Source organism: Magnolia sinica, chromosome 2, assembly GCF_029962835.1.
Source record: "Magnolia sinica isolate HGM2019 chromosome 2, MsV1, whole genome shotgun sequence".
NCBI classification, from domain to species: domain Eukaryota; kingdom Viridiplantae; phylum Streptophyta; class Magnoliopsida; order Magnoliales; family Magnoliaceae; genus Magnolia; species Magnolia sinica.
The window spans coordinates 97,006,171-97,019,214 of record NC_080574.1 but is presented as its reverse complement, the minus strand read 5'-3'; the positions used below and the strand labels follow the sequence as shown (position 1 = coordinate 97,019,214).

General features: G+C 42.4%; 1 pseudogene; it reads right to left on the bottom strand.

Annotated features, from left to right (window-relative positions):
• LOC131237292 (probable amidase At4g34880) overlaps positions 1–5,546 on the bottom strand; it is a 45,048-nt pseudogene extending 39,502 nt beyond the window's left edge.
• Positions 5,547–13,044: the final 7,498 nt, after the last annotated feature.

The window sequence follows — 13,044 nt, the reverse complement described above, 5'->3', positions numbered from 1 at the left end:
TGGATGCAGTCAAATACATCACAGTGGGCCTCATAGTCAGGGGTCCCACCCACCTTGGTGGATTTGGGGTCTCACCAAATCCGCTCCGAGTGGGAGAGGGAAAGGGAGAGGGAGGTAGATTGCGTGGTGTGCCACGCACCACCAAGGTCGGTGGTGTGTTGATATCACTAAGTTATGTGGGCCCCACCATACACCGTCCATCCATTTTTCAAGATCATTTTAGGGCTTGAGCTAAAAAATGAAGCTAATCGAAAGCAATGGGGACAATGATTCCCATTGTTGAAACCTTCCTAAGGCCCACCAATCCAACCTGATCATAAGGTCACACAAATATGTATGAAGGGAAAAAACAAATATCAAATTAATCCAAAACTTCTGAGAACCCAAGGAGGTCTCAATGGTAGATGTGACCTCGGTGGTGTGTGGCACACCATGCAATTAATCCGCTTCCCCTACACCGTCCATCCAATCTACCAACTCATTTTATGGCATGAGCCCAAAATGAAGCAAATGCAAATCTGTAGTGGACCACACCACAGGAGAAACTATGGTCATTGAAAGCCCAACAATAAAAACTTCCTACGGCTCATTGTAGTGTTTATTTTCCATCCATCCTGTTGATAAGGTCACATAGATCTGGATGTAGGGAAAACACAAATACCGGCTTGATTGTGGCCCACAAAAGGTTTTTAATAATCATTCACCACTGTTTCCTATAATGTGGTTCACCTGAGATTTGTATCTGCTACATTTTTGGGCTCAAGTACGGCAAAATGAATAGATGGCTAAGATATACAAGGCATGTCCGGGTACCAGCCAAGTCGGACCAAGTTGTCGGTGGCAGTAGAGATCAGATCCCATAGAAGAAAGTAGGAAAAAGGAAACACAAAAGAAAATAAAGGAAGAATAATGAGTCCCCTTTTGTCAGCAAGACCCAAAGACCAATCCACTGAGCTTTCGCAATGGATGAAAGAGGATTTTCATTGAAGGAATCACCCAAAAAAAAAAAAATCGTATATTAGATTTTAGAACCTATAGCCATTTATTAAAAATCTGATTGCTAGAAGCTTATTTTACACTACTGATGGAATATCTACAGATCATAGAGTATTAACCACCGGAAGGAAGGCAGTTAGAGGATCACTCATTCAGGTTCAAAGAAAAGCTATGTGATTATATGATTCACCAAAAGCATCAACACCTTATCTTTCCCTGGGTAGATAAATCCGAATGACAACTGAACACATACAGCCCAAGTAACTTTAATAAAAATCTGATTCCTAGAGGATTTATTTTATAATACTGATGGATCATTTACAGGCAAAATATTAGCCATGAAGACAGTTCGAAGGGACAATTGGCCTACACACGTCAACGTGGAACACGACTAAAATAGCTTGTCATGGTGCATTCTTCCTGAGTGAAGTTGCATCTCCTAGTGGACTACAGCGCGACACTATGGGAAGTGGAGCACTTGTTCCCACTACCGGCCAAGTTCAAAGAAAAAGCTGTGGTGCTATCATTCACCTAAAGCATTAATGCTTTATCTTTCTCCTGGTTTAGACAGAGATTAACACCTTATCTTTCCCCGCATTGCCATGAAATGTATTGTCGCTGTAAGTTCTTTCTGAGTGGGTTGCAAATGTCCTGTCGCTGTAAGTTCTTTCTGAGTGGGTTGCATGTCCCAGGGGACCACCGTGCAGCACTACGGGGAGCGGAACACTTGATCCTATGCATGTTCAAGGGGTGTTTGGCGCATGGTATTAAATGGGATTAATTTGTATGGGATTAAAAAAAATATAATTATTACATGTGATAGGGATTGTCCCCTAATACCATGGGATACCATGGCCAAGCATAACTCCTGCCTTGTTTATATCATGATGGTATTCGGTTATTAGTTTATTGCTCATTGAATAGATATATCAACTATCATTTGGAATAATTAAGAATAACATATATGTGTTATATCCGTACTGTCCATTCATTTTACAACTTAATTGGGCCAAAAAATGAGGCAAATCTAAAGCTTACATGGACCGTAACATAGAAAACAATGAAATAATGATGCCTACCATTGAAATCATCTTAGGGTCTATCGTGATGTTTATTTGCCACCCAACCTATTTATAAGGTCAAACAGACATGGATGAAGGGAAAACACAAATATCAACTTGAATTAAAATTCTAGCAGTCCCAAGAAGTTTTCAATGGTAGGCATTCAATCCCCACTACTTTCTATGGTGAGGTCCACTTGAGCTTTGGATATACTTAATTTTTTGGCTCCTGCTTTGAAATGATCTCAAAACATGTGGACGATGTGGATATAGTCCACACATCATAGCAGGACCTACGGAACTTGCTCAGATTTAAAAAACTTTCCAAAAATTTAAGCGGGACGGGGATAATCCTAATTCAATAAGAACCAAATGGAAATCTATCTAACGTAATCTCAGCATTTTTCATTCTCCCGGATGCACTGTAGAATTTGCATCTTATCTTGCTCTGGATTCACATAAAGCATTAACACTTTATCCTTCCCGGCATAGCCACAAACCAAAAGTGCAAGTACACTTTTATAACTTTGTCTTATCACCACATCTTTGAAAATGTTAAATCATAAGGTCACCTCACCAATGGGCAATGAAACCGCCCCTAAAACCTCTAAGTTCACATGCCGAGGCCTGCCAAATATTTGGTCAAGGGTAATCTTCTATTGAAGATTCATCCTCGCAAAAACCTATGTTGGCATCTCTTCTCTATTGTTTCATGTGAAGTGGCCCACTTAAGTTACAGAACTCTCTAATTTTGTTGCTCCAGGTCTTAGAGTTGAGGATGAACCTGATGGACAGAGTTGATTTTACATATACTGCACAAGTCAGTGTGTTTTATGCGCGGTGTAAAACTGATTTCGCAGAGAATACCGGTCCTCGCCCAAAGGCTTTGTACGGCTGTACGGTGTAGTTTCTTTTTTTGACGATTGGGCCCAATGGTTTAATGATCCACACCAACCGTTACTGTATAGACGGTTCCAAAAGGTCTTCAGCCTAGAATATCCTAATCTCTTGATCATTTGCCTACAAACAGACCCTCAACAAGAGAAATACAGCAACAGTCCACGTTCAACGGATAAATAAACCATCCCAAATAACTTCAGCCCAGAAAATCCATGGTCGGCAGCGAACAAACAGACCATTGATAGGAGAAATGCGGCAACAGACCATGTTCACATTAGGATAGCTTCAGGGCACCGCCCATCCATGGCCGGATGCAATAGACAAATCACCAGTAGGTTGCAAACCCTCAGTTGGAGGATCCTCTCCAGACCCTGAGACTTCCCAAAAGCGTAGTTTATTGAAATGGATACCAAGGATCATTGAGTCTGTGGTCCAGATTGATGAAGTGATACCAAGTAGATATTGACACATGCATGCCACGTGGGCACGTTTACAATGAAAACGTGCCCATGTGAAGTGAAAGCGGAATCTACAGTACAAAAGGAAAGTTGGAGCATTTTCGTTACGCCACGTCAGGCAATTCGCATTTCCAAGTAACCGGAGTGGATTACCTGTACCCAGGTAACACCGTGGTGTGTTAACTTAACCGTGTGGGCCCACATTAATGTGTGTGCGTGTGTGTGTGTGTATATATATATATATATATATATATATATGTGTGTATGGGAGAAGGTACTGTGCGCTCGACCTCACGGTAAGCTCCCGTGAGGTCGAGCTGTGTGGGCCCACCGTGATGCGTGTGGACCATCAACACCGTGCATTTGATGGTCCCCTTCAAATTATGGAATATTTCAAAAATCAGCGCCGTACAAGGAACTCAGGTGGGACATACCATATAAAATCATATAAAGACATGCCTAAAATGTATAAAAGCACTTGGTGGGGGTCACCTGAAATTTGGATGCGTATGAAACTTAGTCTGACCCCTCATCCAAGTGTGACACGTATAATGGATTGGCTGGATTTGTGAACAACATCTCGGTGGGCCTAAAAAATTATTACGAATGTTTTAACGGGAGGATAACCCCCTTGGTGTAGCCTACAAAAGTCATGGATTTACTTGATTTTTAAGCCCGAGGCCCACCATGGAATGGTGCATCTGACTAATGGGATAGATGCTCGACACGCATCACGGTGGGGCCCACACACCATATATATATATATATATATATATATATATATATATATATATATATATATATACACACACACATACGTATGTATACGGAGTTCCCACCGGTTACATCAGAACTTTTTTGAGAACCCATTATACGTGATGTGGATCCAAAATCTGAACCGTTCATGTGAAGCAGAACCTCGTGAAACCTCCCAGGACCAAGTTTTACTTTGATATTGAACTTTGATGGGCCATGAAAAATTAAAACTGTTTCCTCCCTTGATTTGCATTTCTCTTTGCTATGTCCCACCAGAATTTTATATTAGAGTGGAAATTTCTCACGTGAGGTTTCATGGGATTCCGCATCACATGGACCGTTCAGATTAGACACCCATGACACGTGTGCAAAGGTGCTATACCAAACTTTAAGATCCAAATCTCAAGTGGAGCACACCACTACAGATGAATGACCATCCTCTGAAAATTTTAATGGTGTGGCACTCAATCACCACTGTTTCCGGTGGTCTAGTGCACCTGAAATTTGGATCTGCATTATTTTTCTGCACATCCTAACATGGGATGGAGAAACAGATGGATGGCGCCGATATACAACACGTCATCACGGTAAGGGTAACACCCACTAAGATGTTACCAGGGGTAACAACTAATCCGCTCTCCCAGTATGCCAAAGATCATTAGTTCGGAGAGTTTTTTTTTTTTTTAGGCAAGAAGAAAGGCAAAAGGAGGAAACTCACATTTCCTTGACCACCTCTGGCATTCCATCCAGGGGGTGCAGATTCAGAACGAAAACCAGACCACTCGCTGAGGCTGGCCTTCCCCAGGATGACAGCACCAGCCTTCCTCAGCCTCTTCACGACGCCCGCGTCTCGAGGAACGACCGAGCCGAGCAAGGCCAGTGAACCTGCGGTAGTGTTGAGTCGATCGGCTGTGGCAATGTTGTCCTTGAGTAGGATGGGGATGCCGTGCAGCAGGCCCTTGGAGCACTTCCCCTCCCCCCTTTCCAGATCTGCCACATCAGCCTGGTGGAGCGCATCTGGGTTTATCTCAATGACAGCACGGAGGATGGGGTTAAGGATCTGAATCTGATCGAGGTAGAAGAGGACGAGTTGCCTGGAGCTGAGCTTCTTCTGCTGGAATGCCACCTGGATGTCATGGACTGTTGCTTCTTTGATGTTGAAGCCTTGATTACATGGAAGCAGAAGCAGTAGCAGCAGGAAGAGGAACGATAATGCTGAGGATGATGGCAAGGAGAGGACTGCCATGGCTTTGGTGCATATACTGTTTCTTTAGACACTCTCCTTATCGATAGTAACCAGCACTGGGCTATGTGTGGCCACTGTTAATAGAGTTAGCATCCGACAGGAGGCCACACGGGTGATGCATTTGGGGCATTTCTCAGGTTGGTGGCATGGGCGACATGTCCTACTCGCAACATAACCTGTCACAGGCGCCCTGTACATGTACGAAAAAAGTTGAATGGCCAGCTAAGTCAAAAAGATGCCTGCTCATCTTTGGCGGACGCGGATTTCCAGCGAAAGCCTTTCGCAGGAAGTTCTGCACGGGGATGCTACGTGGTCCCACCGTGATGTTTGTGGGAAATCCACACCGTCCATCCATTGTGGGAGATTATTTTAGTAAATACCACAAAAAATGAGAAGGATTCCAAACTCCAGTGGGCCGGACGAGAGGGAAAACCGGGGAAAGAGTTTTCTACCGTTGAAACCTTCCTGGGATCCACGTTGATTTTTATATGCCATCCAAACCGTTTATAAGGTCATTCCTACTCGGATGAAGTGAAAACACCAAAAACTTCGCGTGATCATTTTTGGCTGCCAATGAGCTCCCAAAACGGATGTACAGTGTAGATTTTTACCAAACATCACGGTGGGATCCACCTAGCATCCCAGTGCAGTAACTTCCTGCGAAAGGCTTTCGCACGAAATCCGCGTCCCTTTGCTGCTAATGTTAGCTCCACGTTGAGGACTGCTCCAGGAATGTGCTCATCTTTTGTCTAGTAATAAAGTGCAATCAATAGCTGACTCCAGCATTTTAATTGGTCGACCTTTATTCTATTGCCACGTCAATAGTTGTTTAAATATATTAAAGAAATTATATTTTAAAAAAAAAAAATTGTAACACACCAGATCAAGACGGAACTTTCTATTTGGCAATTTTTATTTTGAGGTTTTAAAAAAAAAAAAAAAAAAACTTTACTCTTCTAGTGAATCTTCTCGATTTGAAAATTTTTAAAAATTTTTCGATTTAAATAATGCCTTGGATCAAAGCTTCAATTAGGAAAAAAAACACAAAAAAAAAAAAAAAAAAAAAAAACCCTTTCATTTTGCTAAAATTACAAAAGGGGATTCATGGCCCCTCCTTCCTCTCTCTCTATCTCTCATGCTCTCTCGAGTGCATGCAAGATGAATCACCTCAGAGAGGCATCTTACAGGCATTTTTTATAGATTTTTTTATAAATTGTTTTATAGATTTTTTCAATATACTGCATATATATGCAATGCATACAACAAAGTGGGCTCTGCGGACACATCCCACTCACATCACGGGATCTAGGGTCCCAATAAATCCCTATCCATGTCACCAATACACCAGTTGCAAATTTGAATGATATGTGCGGATCTTCTATTTCTGTCTCTAGCAATGCCAGATTTTGCCTGGGATCTTTCCAATTAGATGGTTTCCAGATAAGTTTGAGATACGCAATCGCTAAAGACTCACGAGTCCTTTAGGGATTTCTCCAGATAAGTTATTGCTTGAAAGGTCCATGCATGTAACCAGTGAAAGTGTTCTAGTGTATTCAAGCATATATCCCTTCACTGACATAAGTAAGTTCTCCTCATAATATAATCCTGATTTTCCATAGAATAGAAAGCGGTTCATCTTCTGCTCATTTTTCATTACAATGAGATTTTCCAAATTTTGAGAAATTTTACCAGATAAACAATTTTATGCCACATCAAGGACTTGAAGAGAAGTCAAGTTTGATAATTGTGGTGAGATGTTACTAGTAAACATATTGAAATCTTCCCTATTCAGCTAGGGTGCTAGAAGATGAAATTTCTTGGAGACAAAGATCGCAGAACAAGTGGGTCAGAGAAGGTGACAAAAATACAAAGTTTTTTCCACGGTATAGCCAGTGCGCACAAGGTATAATAAGATCAGTAGCATTGTAGTGAATGACATTTGATTTGAAGATAAAGATAAAATTTCGAAAGAGGCAATCGGTTTCTTTAGCAGTCTTCTTTGAGGTGAAGGCTGGGAAAAGCCCAAGCTGGATCAACTTCATGTAGATAGCCTATCCGAAGAAGACACTAAAGTCCTTGAGTCCCCATTTACGTTGGAAGAGGTGAAAGGAGTAGTGGAAGCTTTGGGAGGAGACAAGGCCCCCGGGTCAGATGGGTTTCCGATAGTATTCTTCCAAATGTTCTGGGAACACTTGCAAGGGGATATAATGGAATTCTTTAACAAATTCTATGAAAGAGGGAGGATTTCAAAGGATCTCGGGGCCTCTTTTATAGCATTAATCCCAAAGTCTCTAAGTGCGAAATCCATTAAAGACTATAGGCTGATTAGTTTACTTGGAGGGGCGTATAAGATCCTGGCTAAAGTATTAATGTCTATATCGAAAGAGGTGATAGGGAAGATCATTTCTAGAAATCAAAGTGTGCTCATTCCGGGAAGGCAAATTATTGATAGCGCCCTCATCATGTATGAATGCTTGGACTCCAGCCATAAATCTAGATCAAAGGGTCTTTTATACAAGCTTGATCTAGAAAGGGCATATGATCACGTTGATTAGGGCTTTCTTCAGTACATGCTACTGCGAATGGGTTTTAGAGACAAATGGAGAGGGTGGATTGGTGAATGCGTGGGCTCCGCCTACTTCTCTATATTACTTAATGGATCCCCTAAAGGGTTCTTCAAAAGTTACATGGGGTTGTGTCAAGGCGATCTATTGTCCCTGTTCCTTTTTCTAATAATCAGGGAGGCTCTTTCCAAAATGATGAATAAAGGTCAAGAAGAAGGCATCAGAAGTGGTTTCAGAGTTGAAGGTATGGACACACCGATATCTCACATCCAATTTGCGGATGATACATTTTTATGCAATGAAGCTGATCAGGAAAGTGTGAGTAATTTGCAAACAATGATCCAATGTTTCGAGGTAGTTTCGGGTCTCAGAGTTAATATGGAAAAGTCTAAAATGTTTGGGGTGAATATGGAGGAAGAAGATATAAGGAAATTTGCCGAATTCTGTGATTTCTCAATGGGCAAATCAAATAATTTCGCAAATAAGAGTTAATATAAGGAAATTTCGAGCCGATCGTTGGTCTTCCACTGTGTATTGGGAAGCGGGAAGCCCCCAAAGTCCTTATGGGACAAAGTCATAGACAGGTTCAAGATGTACCCCGCTAGATGGAAATGCAGATTCTTATCTCTAGGCTAGCGTTTAACTCTCATTAAGGCGGCACTATCGAATCTTCCTCTATATTTCATGTCTTTATTCAAATGCTCGGCTTTGATTTTGGCAACTTTAGAAAAAATTAAGACGTGACTTCTCATGGCACGGGAAGGAAGAGAAGAAGAAATTTCATCCGGTTGGATGGAAGGAGGTTTGTAAGCATATTCAAGAAGGTGGAGCAAGTGTAAAAGATCTCAAGATAATGAATCGAACCCTCTTAGGGAAGTGGGCTTGGAGGCTAGGGACTAAAAAGGGGAGTCTTTAGGACACGATTGTCAATATTAAATACGGGAGCTCGGAGGGAGGTTGGTGGACCAAGGATTCTTTGAATTATAAGGCATCAGCTCTTTGAAGAGGTATCTATCCATAAAAAAGGAGGTCGTCAAAGGTATTGGATTTGATATGGGGAAGGGAGATAACATTTGTTTTTGGTAAGACATACGAGTGGGAGATTTAGCTTTGAAAGAGAATTTCTTGAACATATTCCACCTCACCCCAAATCAAGTCATAATAGTAGATAGGTGCTACTGCGTTCTCAGGGGTAAAGTCGAGTGGAACCTGGTGTGCAGAAGAAATCTTCAAGATTGGGAGATTGAAGAATATGTGGCCCTCCTTGATCGTATTTACAATAGCAAGACGGATCAGTTTAGCGCAGATAGGTTAGTTTGGAGATTTGACAAATCCAGTATGTTATGCCTCAAACTCAAAAATTGGGCTCACAAAATTTTCGATCGCCGAATCTGACGCTGACAGCCTCCGTAGTACCCCATTCTCAGCTCCCACAGCCCATACGCCAGATTTCGATCCTCGGATCTTACAAGGAGGATTTTTAGTGTAAATTTTTTTTGTAAAGGAGCATAATCACAAGTGTACCCAAATCACAAGAGCAACATCATCATCACATATCCACTAATATAAATAATTGATTATAATGCTGAAAGGAAATGCATATGTATAATAATATCTCTACAAAGCTCAACCACACATTCCTGCCTCAGCGCTACTGCGACCTAACGTCACTTGCACGCAATAGTCGTGCATAAGCTTACAAGAAGCTTAGAGGGTAGTGTATGTGTGTGTAATGCATGTGCCAAGCATATAAATATCAGAGTAAGTGAAAATACTGGCAAATCCATAAATACCATCAAACTTATCCGAACTATGCGATGCAAAGACATAATAAGGCAGTTCATATACTGAGGAAATAGTGTAATATGCAAATCCTGACAAGTCCATGAATACCGTCAGCCGTATCTAAGCCATGCAATGCAGAAACATAGTAAACTAAACATCATATGCAGAGGATGCAATGTAGTATGTAATGCAAAAGAGATGATAAAGCTGGAGTGTATAATCGGAATGATAGTACGTGGTATCACAAGCTATGGGGTTCATCACAAAGGACTTGTATCCAAACTAGACTCATACCTAAATTTGGATAGTTAGACTCAACGTGGTAAACTCTTGATCTCAGTTTGGTCGTGTACCCAACCGAAATCATGGCCATTGCGAAGGTGCACGTAATGATCTAATTGCGCACCATTAACCCGAGTGGATAGTGAATGAATGAATGAATGAGTAAAATGTTGAGTATGCAATTCCTACTCAGTAAGTCCACATGTCAGTGTGACTCATCTTTGGGATATCACTGGGGTCTAGTACACTCCACAATGGTTGACGTCTCCCTAGCTACACAACCAGTGAGTGAAAAGGTGCTCACTATCTGCCTAGCCAGTAGTCTGGCAATACCTACCCAGCTCGTTGATAGCAGACCCATTTATGATCTGGTCAAACTCAGCCTAGCTTACAGCCCCCTCACTCAGGCGGATAAGGCCACACCCTCACCCAACCGACTATGACACAGTGGAAGATGCCGCCTACTGGTATTTGACATCCAAGTGCTCATGTATCTACTCGGTCTAGACGTTGGAGTATCCCTTGGTACCAAGAGGATTCTGGAACTTTCACCCAAGGACATCTAAAGCGCCCACAGTCCTAGAACCAAATATTTTCGGTATCCCATCTGGTCGTCCACGATGTGCCTGTGGAGCCCACAACCCCAATATCGTTAGGGCACTAAGTGATCATGTCACATAAATGTGAGATGTATGAGTCATACCATCTAGTCATGCATCAAACCTATGTGTACCGCACGATCATGTGGGGCAACTCGGTCTCTTAAGGAGTCCCCTAAATAACTCAGCCCAATGGCAATGCTATGATCAACCATTCCTCACAACAAGCATACAAATGATGCGTATGGACATGTAGCATGATGTAATACTAAGCATGATCTTAGTGTGTCCTACTAAACTAAGTATACTAGCATAATTATCAAATATAATAGGCGATGACCGGTCTTAACCGATATGTCACTTATGAGAGTAGGGGCTGAACGATTCTCCCTATTAGACGTGTAGAAGTCTATATGAAATAGTCTATGATAAACTATCTTATTCAAGGTACTAACATATCATATATCCTAATGGGGGTCCACAGAGGGACAATGGATCTAACTCATGCATCGAGATAGGCTCTACACAGTGGATATACAAAATCTGGTACCACATATTCTTCAATCTACTGCAAGAGGCGATGGTGTACTAACGTCAAGGATAGGCCTCACACTTGTCCCAAAGAAGTAAATGGACGGAGTGGATGATATATACGTGACACCAAAGTCCTAGCAACTGGATATAAGGATAAGATATGTCGCATGGGGCGAGTCAATTGGTGTACAACAAGGTGAGTTAAGAGGGTGAATCTCTTTACAACAAATGGGCTTCCTCACCCTCTCTATCATGTAATAAGTTGGGCTTTCCTATAGGGAGCCTGATACGTACACAATGTGGCTTGGTGGAGTTCCTACACTTACGACTATGTGTCCTTTTAAACGGATTTGGGTAGCCCGCTACACATCTAAGTGGGCCTTGGGTATGGGTACTAAACTTAGGCAAAACATGAATCTAAGTGGCCCACATTTCCTATGGAAGGCCTGGTGTGAACACAAGGTGGGCTTCAAGGTTTGGGTAGTACTACAGGGCATGGTGGAAAACACTATTATCAAATGGCACCCAACAGTTTGGGCTAGCCCAATGGGTATTACTAACATAAGTCTACGGGTCCTAGGGAAGTTTACAACAGTGGACATTTAACCACTATTGCCCTATAGTGCGGTCCATTTGGGATTGGAAGTCAGAAATTACTATGGGGCCCTCGGCCCTCTAAGTATTTAGAAAGACGGATGGGCCGCGTGTGTATCACAAACATCATGGTGGGTCTCACACATCGCAATTGAGCCTCACACATACAATGGGCCTCCTGCATATAATGAGCCTCAAACACACAATGGGCCTCACATGCATCACATTGGGCCTCATACACGAGCCACATATACATCACAATGGACCCCCTACACCGGCTGCATATATATATATATATCATAATGGGCTTCATACATGGGCCGAATATACATCACAATGGGCCTCATACACGGGCCACTTATACATCACAATGGGCCTCATAAAACAGCCCATGGCCTAGGAAAATTGGGTGGATAGTGTGTGTATCACATACATCAAAGTGAGCCTCATGGGGCAGCCCACGACCCAAAAAAAAGGGGCAACCGGTGTGCATATAACCCATTCATCATGGTGGGCCTCATGGGGCAACCCATGGCCCAGAGGAAAGGATGGACATCATGTATACAACATACATATCATGGTGGGCTTGCCTAAGGCAACCCATGATTGGGGCACATATGTAGGGTGGGCCTCTCAAGACAATGGGGCCCACGGCCCTAAGAAAATAAATGAACGGTGTGTGTATAATACACACATCATAATGGGGCCTGGGACTTAAAATCAAGTCAATCTGTTGCTTGTGTGGGCCACACTATGCACAACAGTTGAGAGGTTTACTCTCCAATAAAACATTCATAATCATTTGTTGGGCCACCGAGGCATGGTTCACGAATCCGGCCCATCCATTATGTGTGGCCCACTTGGTTAAGGGATCGGACCAATTTCAGATGCATCCAAATCTCAGATGGACCCTAGCAAGAGCTTTTATATGACTAAGCATGTCTTCACATGATTAAGATGGTGTGGGGCACTAGAGTTCTGTTTACGGCTGATTTTTGGGGACATCCCATTCCAAAAGGGGACCCATCAAATGCACGGTGTAGATGCTCCACATACATCATGGTGGGCCTGTGGTGGGGCCTACCGTCCTTGCCACATCCAATAGCAGGATGTTACAGCATCCTCTAGACGCTAGACATTTAGCAGCAAGGGGCATCTAGCCCCTCTGTTATATATATTTATATATATAATTTTTTTTTATTTTTCATAGGTGGGGCCCACATTAGGACAATCTACTTTGTCTGTCGGGTTCTTTGGCTCGTGATGGGT